General features: G+C 34.8%; 1 protein-coding gene across 8 annotated transcripts in view; it reads left to right on the top strand.

Moving 5' to 3' along the window:
- The window catches only part of LOC128991277 (ensconsin-like), a 221,286-nt gene that overhangs the window by 24,575 nt on the left and 179,908 nt on the right, over positions 1-16,803 (top strand). For 2 of the 8 annotated variants that reach the window (XM_054414018.1, XM_054414022.1), the window contains exon 1: positions 13,880-14,001. The exons of 3 other annotated variants lie outside the window; for them this stretch is intronic. The gene's annotated coding sequence lies outside the window, so the exon portion shown is untranslated. Of the gene's footprint in view, positions 1-13,876; positions 14,017-16,803 lie in introns of those variants that run through there. 3 more of the 8 variants (XM_054414013.1, XM_054414014.1, XM_054414015.1) reach the window with 3 other exon arrangements.

Consider the following 16,803-nt stretch of genomic DNA (forward strand, 5'->3'; position numbering starts at 1 on the left):
TTTAACTTTGGTCATTGAGCTGAATTTTTTGTAGATGAATTGTTTTATAAGATGTTGGGAGTCGGTTTCACCCTAGTTTTGCAAAGAGCTTTGTTTAAGATTTAATTATTTTATAGGATTTTGGTTAAATTTCGGCCTTGCGTCAAACGCACTAAACATTTATTCTCTCGTGACTCTCTCGTAAAATGCCACTGCCGTAGAAAAAAACACAAAAAAAAACGTATAAATTGTATAATTTAAAGGCACTTGACGTATGTTCATTTTGGTCTTACGACGGACTTAGTGTAGAAACACCCTTAATTTAAACAAACATATTTTATATTGAATTAGTTTGAACTACGGGCTTTGTGTGGCCACGCTCATCGTTTCTTTCAGATGATCATTCTGACGAATTACTTTTATTTTTTCCTAAAACTAAAAGCAAAATATTCCTTTGTAAAAAAACATTTTTTTTGTAAACACAAAGTAATTTGTGCAAACACTGAGATACTGTTGTTTTGTCAAGATTTCTTTTAATTTTGTTTTTATGAATGTATGCCTACCTAAATCCCGATTTAATGAAATCCGATGTTTAGGAACACTCATGATTTCTTTTTATTTTCCTCTGCAAGTTTCTATAAAAACATTGATATTGCAACGAACTTCCAGCCGAAACACCAATGGCGTTTTTCTTCACCTTCGTAGATTTTTCCCAAAAACATAATTATTATGTTAAGGAAATTTTTTAAAAACCTCTTATCGGATGTAGGAAGGACTTGGTAAATTCACCCATGTCTCCAATATTAAAGAACAAGCTGCTATACCTGTGGTTTGCAACGGGAAGAAAATGTGACCTAGAGAGCTATTAAAGTGGTGGTGCTGGTGTTTTAAAATACAGCAACTCTATGATTTAGTTTGGAAATATAAACTGATTCAAAAGCGTAAACCTACTTACTTTCAAACCCCTACTTATGATGTTAATAGACCCATAAGAATATTACAACATAACTTAGCGTAGCAATAGCATTAATTGCTTCATATAGATGCTTCATGAATGACATGTTTTAACAGAATTCTTCAATTTTAGTCAAACCTCTTCACATGTCTTACTATATAAATTAAAAAATGAAACTTTGATCAATACTTTACAAAACGTAACTCATACAACCTCACTTCAAAACCAAAAATAACCCTCTTCAGCGTCACAAATATCTTTTTCGAGTAAATAAACAAACACCAGTTCATTGTACTGACCAGCTGTTTCATTATCTAAATTAAATTTAATCATTTAAACATTGGAAGCATGCCATCAGGCGTAGCCCTTTGGAAATCAGCCTGTGGGGCAGTGCCCTTAGGAAATTCGTCCATATCAATACTTTTCGGCAAATCTACACACACTAAGCTTCATTTTGATGTGCCATATGCCTATATTTTTATTTGGTATATGACCTCAACCGCTTACATAAAATTTGATTGTACCACTTTAATAATATAATAGATTCGTTAACGCTTTAAAATTACTACTAACCATTATCACTGACGTTTTAAAGAAGCACAAAATTAAACAATGTGTTCAATTCATTTTACATAAATAATATTTTCAGATTTTTCTCAATCCAATCTCTTTCCCCATTATTTATCTATAGGTGGATGTAGACAGGTGAGTGACGTGTCAGTTTCTTCGCGTGTCCTCCATTGAAAGTTTCGACAATCGATATTTGTGGCGCCCCGTGACTCGGTTCTTATTGATAGCACGTGACAATGAAGTTTACTTAATTTCTTTATATCAGCCGGTGGAGTAATTGGGCAAATGGACTGACAGTGAACGTATTTTGCTTGTTTTGTATGCACTTAGCGTTTAAACTTGTTTCAAGGTAAACATATTATTTATGATTGTAAAATATGACTAGTGGTTATTGTTTTTGGGAATAAAATTTAAGCTTGAACAGTACGCCATTTTACGAATTTCCTTGGAAGAAAATATTATAGAATGTGTTTTTTTTTATTTTTCACTATTCTCAAAACATTGTGATTGCATGATTAGACAGGTTAAACTTAAATACTTGTTTTATACTACATTTTGTGCAATGTTGAATTGACTTTGTAAACTTTAGTAAAAAATCTTTTATTAAGGACCAGCCGTTGCTAATGGTTAATCCAAATGTTGCCACTTTAAAAATCTTCGAATGGTCAGAAGTTTTCGCCACTTTTTATAATATCTGTGAAGTAAACAACTTTAAAGTTAGTTTTTACAACTCTTTCAGTTGTGTCTTCATTCACGCACTGAAGTTTTTTTTTAAATTATAAATTCACATACACAATCTGGTGGCTTAACTACTTTAATTTTAATTTATTACAATACTGGCTGCTTGGAAACATACCATTGAAATAAAATGTCTACTTCAAGCCAAATATAACCCAGTACATAAAGCAATAAAATAATAAAAGTTGCGTGTCAAAAAAACAAGAAAGTGCGTGGTTTTGATAAGCCTAATCCTCTTGCTAAGGTGTTATACTGATCGTGTATTTTGCCAGTTAACACTTAAAAAAGCTGAGATTGTCCGTATCTGTAACGTTTGACCACCGCACTTTGATTTGACATGCGATACTACGCTACACTGTTAATCACTACATGCATCTTGTGGTAAAACTACAAGTAACTGATTAGCGGTATCTGATTAAAGTGGAATGTTAAATTATCACGAAACATATTAGAAATTCGTGGTTGTGTTAAGATTTGTTTTTTCACGTTTGCAATGATTATGCAGGATTTTATACAGTAATTTGATTTTATAACTATACCATAATCTACAGTGGATCAAACTGTCGTGGAATTTTCATGGTGCTGTATTAGATTTTTTTGTTACAATTCTTTACAGTGAAATACATGATATACCACATTTGGTAGGTTTATACAGTATATACCTACTACTTGTTAATTGTTAAAGATAGTTAATTATAGTAATGATTCCTCCGTTGTAAACGCTACCTTCGGTGCACCGAAACTCCCCCGCATACTATCTCGACCAAAAGAGTTCGCTAATCCCCTAACCGAAACTCCCCCGCGAGGATGGCAGGTACCTGAGCCCACCAGGTTTGTCATACCGCGTAATGACTCAGGAATGCCACCCTCCAACCCCCTCTCCTTCCTAGCACCAATGATGCAGGGTGTCTATTGGTCAACTACATAACAAATAGTGAACTACAAAATACTTTACCCCAAATAAATATAAATAATAAAAATAATTTCAGTTCTCTTAGGTTTTCTAACCGAGTAGTACTCTGTGATTCTGCGCAATTGTTTTATTGCTTAGTTAAGTAGTGCGTTCAGTAAAGTTAGCTATGCAACAGGTTATTTGTGAGCAAGGGCAGGTAAACTTGGTGAAAGACAATTATGTTTTTTGTTCTTGAGGGGTATTGAAGAGTGGGGAAGAAAAGTGACGTTGTAACGAAAATAATTGTAAGGTAAAGCTGTATACCTTGGATTCTGGGAAACTCTTTTCCCGAGAAAAGGGACAACATAGTTAAGTTGCTAGAGGTAATTGTTTTTCATTTAATATGTTCAGAAATTATGAACTAACAATTAAATACCAGTTGGTGCACCCAACCTCTAGAAAAACGTAATACAATTTTTTAAACAAGTTACAATGTTTTAAGAAGTTAAATAGCTTGTTGTACTGGGTATTACAGTCCAAGAACCTTGTATTAATTAAGAGGGGTGTCTTGCTTAAAATCCGGTAGTTCTAAATTTTTGTAGACTTGTTTGGGATATCAGCACAATTAATAATCCAGGTGTGTGACCGGTTGCGACGACCGCAACCTTATCGCAAGTCAAAACAATCGCAAAATTTACGACTTGTTGTAATTCTTTGATGAGTTATTTTGAAGACGTTGTTTTATTCTATGTAGGCCTAAAATGTTTCTTGTTAAAAAAATATTTTTAGTTTATGTTGTCATCTCAAGTTATCAACGAAACACAAAGGTTGATTTGGTCTTAATTATTCACAAAACCGTTTACACTATCTTTACCCGTGGCCTACTCCAATGCCGCGGAGTGTAAAATAGAGTGTAAAACAATTTGAACAAACATCAAAACAACAAAAATTTTCTTTTTTTTCAGCAAAATCTAATTCTAATTTCTATTTAAAACTTTAATAAATAAATGTAAAGTCTCGAAAATGAAATGAAATTTGTAAATAAAATCCTCTATTGAGTATACCAATCCTGCTGGTTTCCAACCTTAATGTTATGGTTGTCACTTTACATGTTCTTTTGAGGTAATTTTAGCTTGTGTTCCTAAAAGGATCATACAATGGAAAATAATTTATAAATAAGAAACTTTTTTAAAACAAAACGTTTTTAAACGCACTAAAAAGCAGAAAATAATTTATAACTATGTGGAGAGTATAAATACTTGTAAGATTTGAAACTAAAAACGTTTTTCGTTTTAAATCTTACAAGTATTTATACTCTCTAAATATTTATAAATTATTTTCTACCTTTTAGTTTTTATGTGTATAGATGTTAAATCTATTTCAATCATCTATATCAGATTAAGACAGAGGCATGTGGGAAATCTAAGGTTTATTTGAGTTTATTTTCATATAATTATGTATTAGATTGAATGTATGGCCTACCTACTAACTATAAATATATCAATATATTTCAATTATTGTTTACTTTATAGAATACTAAATAAATAACAAATTACATTATTAACAAACACCTTTACATCTGCAATCAGATTGTTTATCTTTATTTTGAATTGTTTGTTTGTATAAAGAATCTCTTGGGAGCATAACCTGTACCTCTTAACCTCTGCTCTTCGAACCGTCAAATTGAAATATTTACAGCTTACTTAAATTAATTGATATATTTACATTCTTTCAAAATGTAAACATGGACAATTTGGAAGCCCATGGGGCGTAGCTCAAGGGAAATATGAAAATGAAATGATATAATATTGCATTGTCATCCATTTGTGAGCTATGATTCAAGTGTCAAGTCTCTAGCTCATCGGGAAGTATAACAATTTGCAAGAAAGCGAGTTAATAAAAACAAGCCCATGGGGCGCAGCCCAAGGAAAATATGAAAATTAAATGATATAATATTGCATTGTCATCCATTTGTGAGCTATGTTTCAAGTTTCAAGTCTCTAGCTCATCGGGAACTTAGTATACAATTGATTGTAAAATTTTTACCGGGCAAGAAAGCGAGCTAATGAAAACGTTTGAATAAAAAGTGGTCCTAGTCTTATGTCTTGTACCATGGTAATAACTTCTTCCCATGAGTTCATTTTAAATCAACACACATAAACGGAGAAATAAATTTGTAAAAATATGATGTACAGTATTTTCACTTGAATTTTCTAAGTCTACTGTTGATTTTGCAATAAAATTTCAAACTCGAGTATCTATTATTTTTGACTTGACAGTAGGTACTCTTTTTCCTGAGAGATGTATGAAGGGTTTTGGGAGAATCTCCGCGTTCAAAAATGACAACGAAAATTCTCTCCCCGTCAATGCCTCCCCTTGGATTCCAGGAAGGACAGCGGGGGAATATCGGTGCGCCGCTGGGGCGGGATTATGGGTCGCGGGGGAGTTTCGGTGTCTACCTGGATTTTGCGGGGGAGTTTCGGTGCGCCCGGTTATTTTTGAAGAGAGTGAAAACACACACGATTAAAGCTCCATACATAGTTATGCCATGGCAATTTTAGAATGTACAAGCAGGTACAAGTCAATTGTGATGGTATTGCCTTAAACGCCTTCAATATCAATATGAGGCACCGTTGTCGCATCGATGTTTTGCGGGCATTGCCTCATTGGCGTTGTAGGCGCTACGAAATCCCCACAAAACATGGTTTCGTTAGAGACATCCTACGGCCTACGTGTGAAAAAAATCGTATGGGGTTTTGAAATAGAATTTTTACTTACAGAAGACATAGTAAATTATTGGTTAGTTTTAGTACTTCGTAAGGTTTATTCATCATTGCCTGCTCATCTGCATTAAAGCTATGTATTTAATATCAGTCATAATTTGTTTACCCAACGACGTGTTACAATATTTTTTTTTTACTTAAAATATCATGGGTTAACGATCTTTATTTTACAGGTATGTCATCAGGGATCTACTTTCCCAGTTTGTGTGAGTAGAATATAATTTTAGTGATTTTATTTTACTTGTATTTGTGTTAACTTACTCGTATCGCAATACTAATTTGTGGAATAGGTCTGCTATATGAGTTTCACCAGAATTAGTTGTCATCACAGCAGCAAATTGTACTTACCTGATCTGAGCACATATTTTGTATCATAATAATAGCATGTGCAAACCACGATAGTGTATCTATAGTCAATTAATAGTTTTGATTGAAAATAGGATCAATTTAAGTTTGCCTTATAAATGCGGCTTGAAGGAATAATGCTTACATGTTGCCAATATTATTAAGTTTTTAATTATTTTAAGTAAGAAATTTTCTAGGACTATGAAATGTAAACAATTGATGCCGGATTGACAAGGTGAAGAGATTTTGCTATTGGTACAAATTTAACTCCCAAACCAACGATCACAGAAGACCAAAATGAGATCGTTGGGTCTAACTTTAAACTCTTTTCTGGTTGCAAGTTAAGAGGGTTCCCTACCCCCACCAAAAAACGTCAGAAAACCGCTTCGCACGGTATAATATAGCGATTCTAGTTTTAACATTTAAATTGTGAACCAAACACCATTTTGTACATAAAGAGTGGTTCTACTAAGTTTGCTTTTTAAAAAATGTCTATGCTTACGTAATCAAGGGCAACGACTTGTCAAAGTTAGTAAACTTTACAGTTAAAGTTCACTAACTTTGACAAGTCGTTGCCCTTGATTGCGTAAGCATAGACATTTTTTAAAAAGCAAACTTAGTAGAACCACTCTTTATGTACAAAATGGTGTTTGGTTCACAATTTAAATGTTAAAACTAGAATCGCTAAATGATACCGCGCGAAGCGGTTTTTTGACGTTTTTGGTGGGGGTAGGGGACCCTCTTAAGTCGGTACTTACAGTCGGTATTATACGGAGGCCACTTATTTTAGAGCGCGCTGCGGCGGTTAGGTTAGGTTGGGTTATCATAAGTTTTTATGACTCATCTCGTATAGTTCGATTCATAACGAAACTAGGAAAGTTCTACAAACATATTTATGATAACCCAACTTAACCCAACCGCCGCAGCGCGCTGTAAAATAAGTGGCCTCCGTATAATACGTAAGTACCGTTAAGTCTTAATTAGATTTTAAATTACTGTTAATTCAGGTTAGTTAAGCATATATAACGGAGTCGTACATCATAGTAATGTGAAATGTCGTGGCTCCAGAAGTGTGTCGAAATGCATTCTGGGTCGCCAGAAGACTGCCCCCCGGAAAACTACCCCCCAAGCAGGTTCCTACGTCATATTGACGTCAGAGACCGGGGGGGCAGTTTTCCAGTCACGGACACTCAAATTTAGTTGTCAAACAGTTCTAATCTAACCTAACTTAACCAACCAAACTTGCTGTAACATTTCGAAAATCTGTTTTATATTCACTACATGCCTTTTCTATTATCCAACGGAATTACTCGAATTACAATTAAAATTACATAGCATGATTTGTCTAAAGGGGGGGGGGGTAATATTCCAGTCGCGGACACGGCTTACATATTGGTTAGTTGGCAGATTTTGTGACGTCACGTTTCACCTGGGGGGGTAGTTTTCCGGGGGATAGTATTCCGCATCCCCTGCATTCTGATGACAAAAACATAAGTTACTTAAGTATTTTATCGGTTCATTTCTGGTATGACGTGTTCGCCATGACGGATTGTACTCTCCCTATCTTTGTTCCGAGTCTATAACCATCAATTGCCAGTCGGTGACAGTCAGACTGTATCACAGGGTAGTCTGAATACAATGGCTGGGTCGCTGGTCTACAATTACGGCCGCGCCTATGTCTTACCCTCACACCTTCCTGTGTGACAGGGTGTTCCATAATTAATTAAATCTCAGACTTTGCGTCTTTAGTGCTTAAGTTAAACTGTTTGGAAAGTTAGAAAATATCGCATCATTCCGTAATGTACGCACAACAATAATCGATATACATACCACCGCGTAGTCTTGAAAAAATGATTGTACGGCCGCGAAAATCAACTCACTTTCATACAAATTTATTATCCTTAGTACGGATCAGCTGAAGATAATTGGGAGGTATGTTGGGAGGCATTGCTTTCTCTTGACGGTTTCAATTTTTTATTAATTTGCTGTAAAAAAACCTAGAGAAATAGTGGATACACGATGTTCCTCTTCCTCTGAATTAAAAATTACATTTTAATTCTAACTTTAACCTAAGGTCTCTTGATTTTGACTTAATACTACACTAGTATTGCCCTGAAATAGCCTGCAAGGACCATAAACACGTAATTAAACATATGCAATAATCGTCGTTTGAATGGAGGACACTGAAGTAAAATTGTCAGTTTTGGCAACACCAAAAATTGTGACGGTAATTTAATATAAATCCTAAACTCCCCTTAGTCGTTGGATTATTTTTATGTAGTTTTTAATTAATTATTCAATAAATTACTAAAGAAATACAACTTAATTTTAATTTGTTTATTCTAAATTCACATTTGATCCGTTTAACCACTGAAACAGCCCACTTTTAGGATAAATACCTAGTGTCAAGGTTGTGGTGTCGTGTTGTTTAGTAACCGCAATCAAAACTTGACACTGTCTGGAGGTTAGGGGAGACAATTGGGCAATCATAGGGCTGTCTATGGAGTATAGCTGATTGAAGTTATCAAGTTTCACTGTGTGCCTACTTTCGCACTTTTTCCATCGGCGAAGTTATACAAAATCTTTTTGTGTGGAATTTTCTAGTTTTTGTTGTGTATCGAGGTTATTTGTACATGGTGTATAGTAATAGCTAGGCAACAATTGGCATAACAAAAAAATTCAATTAATTGTATGACACGGTATTTATTCCGTACAGGTGCCTCCAAACGATTTTTTAATTTTGTTATCTTACTTTATAGTTTTTTACCTCCTGAATCCAAATATACCATTAATTTTCACCGCTGATGAATATTTCTCAAGATATCGCCGTAAAAACATACCTAACATTACAATAAACAAGATAGGATGGATGACATTTACAAGTGGAATGAACTGTAGGTAAAGCCTTAAGCCTACTTACAGCTGATTGTTTTCAACCACACGACAAGAACAACTGGAAGTAACAACTTTTGAACTTCATTAACTCACTCTGATTCTGTCACCGGCAATATGCCTATTGACGACATTTTACTTCACTACAAATAAAATACAAAACAAAATACTCATTCGTACCTACTCATACGTGTTGCGTAGTGCCATACACAAAAAGAATTTGTCTATGGTAGTGCTAGCTAAGGGTTTAGTGTTATTCTGTCTGCTACGCCGTCGCCATCACAAGTTCAGATTAAGTTAAGTGAAGAGAGTAACATGGTTGATGAGATGGGAAGAATAACATCGTTGACTAAAGATAATAACATCGTTGTAGACACGGCCGCCTTTAACCACGGCCGCAGGCGGCCGTGCTTTAACTTTGTAGAAACATAAAGTGAATCGGAGATACAGATGGAATAATGGACTAATTACTCGTAGTTCTTATTTAGGCATGTCAGGGTGGTAGGTCGTGCTATATGTGAATTGGTGACTGCATTAAGTGTTTTGAAGTTAGGTTAGATTAGGAAGGTAAAGTTTAGGTTATAATGTATCGAGTTGTTAGTTTATGTCGCCTGCGGACTGTTTTTGTAGAATTAAAACCTTGAGAAAAACACTTCAAATTACTATTTCAAAAATGCTTGCATTTTTTGAAGTTTTTTTCTCAGGGTTTTAATTCTACAAAAACAGTCCGCAGGCGACATAAACTAACAACTCGATACATTATAACCTAAACTTTAACTTACCTAATCTAACCTACCTTCAAAGGACTTAATGCAGTCACCAATTCACATAAAGCACGACCTATCACCCTGACATGCCTTTTCTGACATCAAAAGGAGTTTGCTTACACATTCTAGAGGTTTGGTTAGGTTAGGTTATGTTAGAATAGCACCATTTTAGTATGTAATTTCTAAACGGCGAAATATAAATCAATAAATCATAAGGGTAAAATAATGGTAACAATAATACATTTTTAACTTATTGGTCTTAGAAAGTGAAAAGTGTAACTTAATCAGATGATTTTCATATTGCAGAATCAGAGTTAGCTAATAAAAGTTGTCACTTCCATTTGCTTGACCATGATTGAAAACAATCAGCTGGTTGGTTTACTTAACCCATCGTACATTCTACTTGTAAATGTCATCCATCCTACCTTGTTTATTGTAATGTTAAGTATGTTTTTACGGCGATGTCTTGAGAAATATTCATCAGCGGTGAAAATTAATGGTATATTTGGATTCAGGAGGTAAAAAACTATAAAGTAAGATATAAAAATTAAAAATTCGTTTGGAGGCACCTGTACGGAATAATTACCTTTTTAAATAGGAGACTCTACATATTTTTCATGAAATTTAAAAATTATCAATGTTTTTTCTTGACAGTACACAGATATTATTTTCCACTATAGTGATCGACTCTACAATTTATCCAATCAATACCTCTTATTATTACTGATTATGATCAGCTGTGTACATGCAATATTTAGTCAATAAATAATGCTTGAGGTTATTTTTTATTGCTCTAATCTGAAATTGCTATTGTGTATTGAGAGCGTAATGACAGTTTGTGCTCGTAATACACACAAGATTTTGCCTACCATCATAATCTACATCGTGACAGGTTAACCTTTTAGCTGCATTTATAAATAGTATGCCTTTTGAGTTATGTTATTTGCTTACTGGTTATTAACGTACCGGTACCGGATCCGCGGCTGTGATTGGTGTGGACACGCCAACAGTGAAATCAGCTGTTTAGTGAGCTGGAATGACCCATTCCCGCTCTAGAGCGGCAATGAGCTATTTTTCGCACTGTTTACAGGTATTGCAATGTGCAAAGTGATCATTCTGTGGTCGGGAAAATAGTTTTCTTGATTGATTCCTATCTTACTTTATAGTGCGATTCAATATTGTCACGATGGTTGCAGCACATTAATTGCCCTATCTTAGAAATCTTGATTACGAGCAACTAGAAAGGCGTATCCTATTGACGAGTCACCTGTGAATGGATTATCAGTCACAGTACAGGGTGTGCGAGAAAGCTACTTAGGCATTTAAACCTTGCAAGCCTGGGTGAGGTGGATCAGCTGATCAGTTCCCATACAACTTTCTCCAGCTGTCCATCAACTTGTGTATTGGTGTTGATCGTATCGTGGTGAAAATCTCGCTTATTGTTAGATTATTCAGGGTCAGCTGTGTGGAGTTGTAGTTCATTGGATATTCAGGCGTGAGAAATTCTTTCACGAGACGATATTTTTAGATTTACCAACTAGATGAAGTGTTTTTGTTTGGCATTTGTAGTCTTGGCTTTATTGGCATATAACCAAAGCTTAGTGTTTTTTTTCTTTTCAGACTACTCAAACTCCCCCAACTTGGCAGGTTTGAGCTAGTTTGCAAAAAATAGTCAATGATTATACTACAAAGATGCTTTACTCGTTTGATAACCTCAATAACAATTTTAGAATGTTTCAAGTTTTATCATGCCTACTAACTGACTGGGACGGGTGGCGTCGTACTGTAATCCAGCTACTAGGAGGTCACGAATTGTGGATTTTTATTTATAGGGATGCATTGTGGATGCGATGCTCCCTGGTGTGGATTAACGTCCGCACTAGTGAGTACTACGACTATCCGCAGTACTATCCTGATAATTGGACCAATTCGTAAATTACAAGGAAAAAATGTGGTTCGGATTCCACTATAAACTGTAGGTCCCTTAGTTGCCATTAGCTGTATGGGCTATTAATTAACAGCTGTGTCTAAGGATTATGTCGGTCTTAGTCACTAACAAGACTACAAGATCGCGCCACTCATCCTACACTCATCCTTCACTCATATTTGGGTTAAAATACGCACATAGTGGCCCATCTTAAATAATTTATAATTGAACGATTAAAAGTACAATACTAGACGCGCCTTAAAATAACAAAATTAACTACTCTGTCAGGAAATTCTCTAAAACCAGAAACATCGGTTTCATTTTTTTTTTTTATTTGTGTATCTTTACAAACTCGATCATAGAGCCAAATAGCAACTTACACGTCGACACAAGCTATAAAAAACTTATATATGTTTTCCGATAATATCTTTAGTTAAGTCAACTAACTTGATTGAAGGTGAGTTTGTTCTTGCCGTTTCGAAACGTACCACACCCCGTCATCAGGTGCACTTTCTCCAGTGACGGAAGCGAAGGTGTAAAACAAGTGGTTACGACCAGAGACCCGGTACAATCGGACCGTTCAGTTCGTCACACTTTTCCGTGTAACGAAAGAAAAGCGTGGAGTCGCCTTCGACCTACTACCGTCCAATTTCACTTTTGTCCTTCGACAGTTCGGCTACGCTCGGCCGATGTTCGTGTTGAAAGTAACGGGTAAGTTGGGGTATTGGGGTAGGATTGGAGTGAGAAATGGGATTTTTATGTCCACTTTTCTATGTGAAGAAAAAAAAATGTACTTCCATCTGATTTTGTGTGTCTTTCGATGTGGGATGGAGTAATCATTTGGGGGTAGGATTGACGAGATGATGAGGATTCTCTGGTTATGTATCTGTGAACTCAAAAGGGTCTAACGTCCGGTTTTACTTTTGTTTCTTTTTGTTCGGTCAAGGTTATACGATGTTCATGTTGAAAGAAACTGAATGCAAGGTTGAGTAGGTATTTAAGGTATTTGTGTGAAGTTGTGGGTTATAAAATGTATTGGTATAATTTAATAATCCTATATAAGATCGTACTACAATCCGCTTTGTCGTTTGTTTTTTGACTCGGTTACCCTCTGCGGACGTTTCGTCCGAGCTGAAAGTATCGTCAGTAAGTTAAGGTTAGGTATTTGAGATAAGGTTAGCGTGAAGAGTGAATTTTTTATCTTCTGCATATCGAAATCAAGGATCCCAAAATACTCGTATGCCTGGTTACGCCGATTGTCTTTCAACTGCTGAAAGTATTCGAAGATGAAGTGGAATAAATTCAGTAATGATTCCTTTGAGGTTGGACGGAAAACAATTGTTAGGGATGCGGGAAATTTTCATCGATAAACAATAATAAAACAACACACACCAATTTGAATTTGTTATCTTCGTTTTATTCCTTCTTTGTTTACAAGATGAAGAACTAAAGTCTCTTCCGCTTATATCAAGGAACATAGCACATACCGTCCTACTTGTAATAAATTTCACTGCAGCTAACCTACGACGGATAAATTACTGGTTATAAGTTTAAAAGGTTAAAAATCTCAAGTCTGATTGAAATGTTTTGCTAACCAAAATCAATATTCTTTAACCCTTGTAAAAACACAGACTCTCCCATCCACTATCACTTTCAAAATCACTGTATCCAAGATTTAATAGGTTTAAAAATACAGAATGGCGTATACAATTCACTTAGTAAATCACAAACTTAAAGTTCTACAACAGGGTGCACCGGATAGTTTTTCTATTTACTTAAAACTGTAACAATCCCAATGGTTAAGGTATACAAACATTGGTTTAGCCAATCCAGCGATCTGTAGCGCCATTACTATTTGCACGGTGGTTGGCCGAGCGCAATGAAGATATTGTATCAAGCCGTATATAGCAGTGGAATTGGAATGCATCTGGTGCATCAACGATCGTGTGAGTTCGTCAAACTTCGGCTGTCTTCGGGACCGGTCGTGGCCGGCTCGGCGCGCCGTGCAGACAGTATGTAGGCGCGAACCGTCTGGCGGTGTTGTGTTTAAGTTGTGTGTTGTGTTTACACGCAGTGAATTGTGCCGTTGTGTCTGCTTTTGTTGTGTTTGTGTGAAAATTTGTAGTTGAAAACGCCGGTTTGGTATTGGATAGGTGTGAAGTATATGGGTTTGAGATTATTTTATTTTAATTTAGGATTGTAATTTATGTTGGTTTATAAATTTAGGAAGCAATTAAATATTTTAATGTCCACTTAAAAGGAAATAACCCATTTCTTCCAGTTGTGATGTTTATTATACATCGTTTTTATAATTTCATACATCATGTTTTATGATTATTAAACATCATATTATTATGATGTAGGCTATAAATTTACCTCATTAAACGCAGGTTTGATATTTAATAGGTGAAAAATATAGATTAAATTAAAATCAATCGTTATTTCATTGTGCTCTTTCATTTACGGCGAAAAATGGTATTTAATTTAGTCCACATGGTAGGTGTATAAATTTAGGAATTTATAGATATTCAATAGATATTTATAGATATTCAAATAGTATATTCATTTTTGTACTAAATGCTCAAAGTAAAATAATCTATTGCCTTAGTCAAACGGTTGTTTGGTATGTAATTGTTTTGAATCACAAACAATGTTTCTGGTGGAGTTGTTGGACTAACTTTTAAATTAATTTCAAATCCATTTATCAATTTCGAATATAATTTTATGTATATTCATTGTTGTTCAAATTTTTGAAGTTTTATAAGGTTAGCCATGGGACAATTTACCATTCGTGTACACCTATAACTTAGACTACGTGTCAATTGATACAATTTTTAGTTTATAACCTTTTTGTATCATTATTTTATTAAATAAACAATAATTACTAGATTCGATGGTGATTTTATGAGTAAAGAATTTTTTTTTATATACCCAAAACTAATTATGGAAATCATTTTCTACCAAATTTCTACTCTAAATCGTCACTGTCAAGAACAAACAGAAAACAGACTTCCGACTTTACCTATGATTAGAACATTCTCTATGTCCATGATTTAATGTACAAACAAAATGCACATAGTTTTATAGGTAAACCACCTGTCATCTCTTCAACATCTTTTAGTATTTTTTTTCTCTTATGCAGTACTAATATTAGCTTCAAAGGCAATTACTTTAAAAACTACAACTCCATTACACAATATTTCAGGTATTTAATGGAAAATAAATCTCCAACCAGGTATTTAATGGTAAAGTAAAACCACACGATATCCGTGAGCAGTGTGACTAATTAATTAATACAAGTTTTGTTCTAAAGAATCTCATTACACAAACTAATGCGACGGAACAGGAGAAAGTGTTATGTGATGCGTTGTGGAATGTTGATATGAGATGTAGGATGTAGAATGTAGCCAATGTAACATGTTGAACAGCTCAGCTTCAACAGCTGTTAGCAGGGGGGGGGGGGATGTGTGGTAAATTATGTTACAGCTGTCATAAACACTGATCTCTCTGTGTCGTGAGTTAGGTTATGTTTATGTTTATGAATCGTGACAGAATTGTTTGCTCTGAAAGATTTGTCCCCATTGTGAATAACTGTGGTTCTGTATTTTATGTGTAACGTGCGTTTTGACACGGATTTTTTCAACGATATGAATTACTGTAGGACCAAATCGAACGATTTGTAAGATTCTGATACTCCTTTGGTTTTGCTAAAAAATTAGCACTACCTATGTAAAATTTATCTTGTGAAATAGGAAAACGTTCGATCAGCATCAATTAATATGGAATGAGCAATCTCCCACCAAATAAGATTGTAAAGTAAGATGAGAACTCAACAATGATACTACTTATTTAAGAATTACAGGTAGTGTTGTATTGTTATACTTAAAACGTCCCCTGACGGTTTTTTATTTATTCTATTTATGGTTTATTTATTTATTCTTCCAACGATACACACCATTTTGCATAAAGTGTCAACAAGTTGCTGACAGAAACAGTTGGGAAAAACAATTAAACAAAGCATAACAAAACAATAACTGTTCTTAGTTGGGAAAGAAAATATCTTAAATTGCATAACTAACCAAATTTTGTATGATGCATTATTAGTTAGCGTGTCTTACTCTCTGTACATAATGTTCGATAGATTATGTTCTAGGCCTTTATTAAACATTTTGGAAATTTAACGTCTGCTTACTTATATCAAGCAGAAGTTATAAATCGTGCATCAAAATTAAGCCCACCACACTTTACAATAATCACTCATTTCGCATCCACATTATTTTCTGCATATGAATGAAAAATTATGATTTTTAGTCACTCGATGGGTTTGCAGCTTCAGTTACTGTCAAGAATAAAACAAACATTTTATCTGCATTGAATCTCTTTTTCGCGATTGTCCATACAATTTACTGTCGTTATTTTAATAGCGTGTTAAGTTTTTCTCAGGTTCATTCGAATCCAAAGCAATGCAATTAGAATTTATCGCAATCAAGGTAACGAACCTGTTAACCTCATGCCTCGGTAACGAACTGTTACTACCTCCAAGTGCAAGCGTTAGCTTTATTGTCAAAGTTGTACTGTAAAGCAGGTCGAGCCATTAGACTTGCAACATTGCTGTAGTTGCGTCGACCGGTATTGATGTAATGCCCGCTATATGGCGATTTTGGCTATTGGAAAGGTTTCGGTTCTACAGTGTAATATGAAACCACTCTGAAAGTGTTTTTAGATAGTTGTAGCACAAAATGGCGAGTGAGAGACTAACTTTCGTTATTATGTGGTTGTAGTTAACACTAAAATTATCTATTATTTTCGTTAATCGCCGCTACCCATTTCGTTGATTATTGATCGTGTTAGTAAACGTCATTGTAAACTCTGAAGCAGGTTTTGACGAATTGATCATTTATTTGATTTAAAAACTTGAAACGCATGCATTGCTCAGTGGTTATAATAGATAGAAA

The sequence above is a fragment of the Macrosteles quadrilineatus genome, unplaced genomic scaffold (assembly GCF_028750875.1).
Source record: "Macrosteles quadrilineatus isolate MER2022 unplaced genomic scaffold, UCM_ALF_1.0 Scaffold_4__1_contigs__length_99947679, whole genome shotgun sequence".
Lineage (NCBI taxonomy): Eukaryota > Metazoa > Arthropoda > Insecta > Hemiptera > Cicadellidae > Macrosteles > Macrosteles quadrilineatus.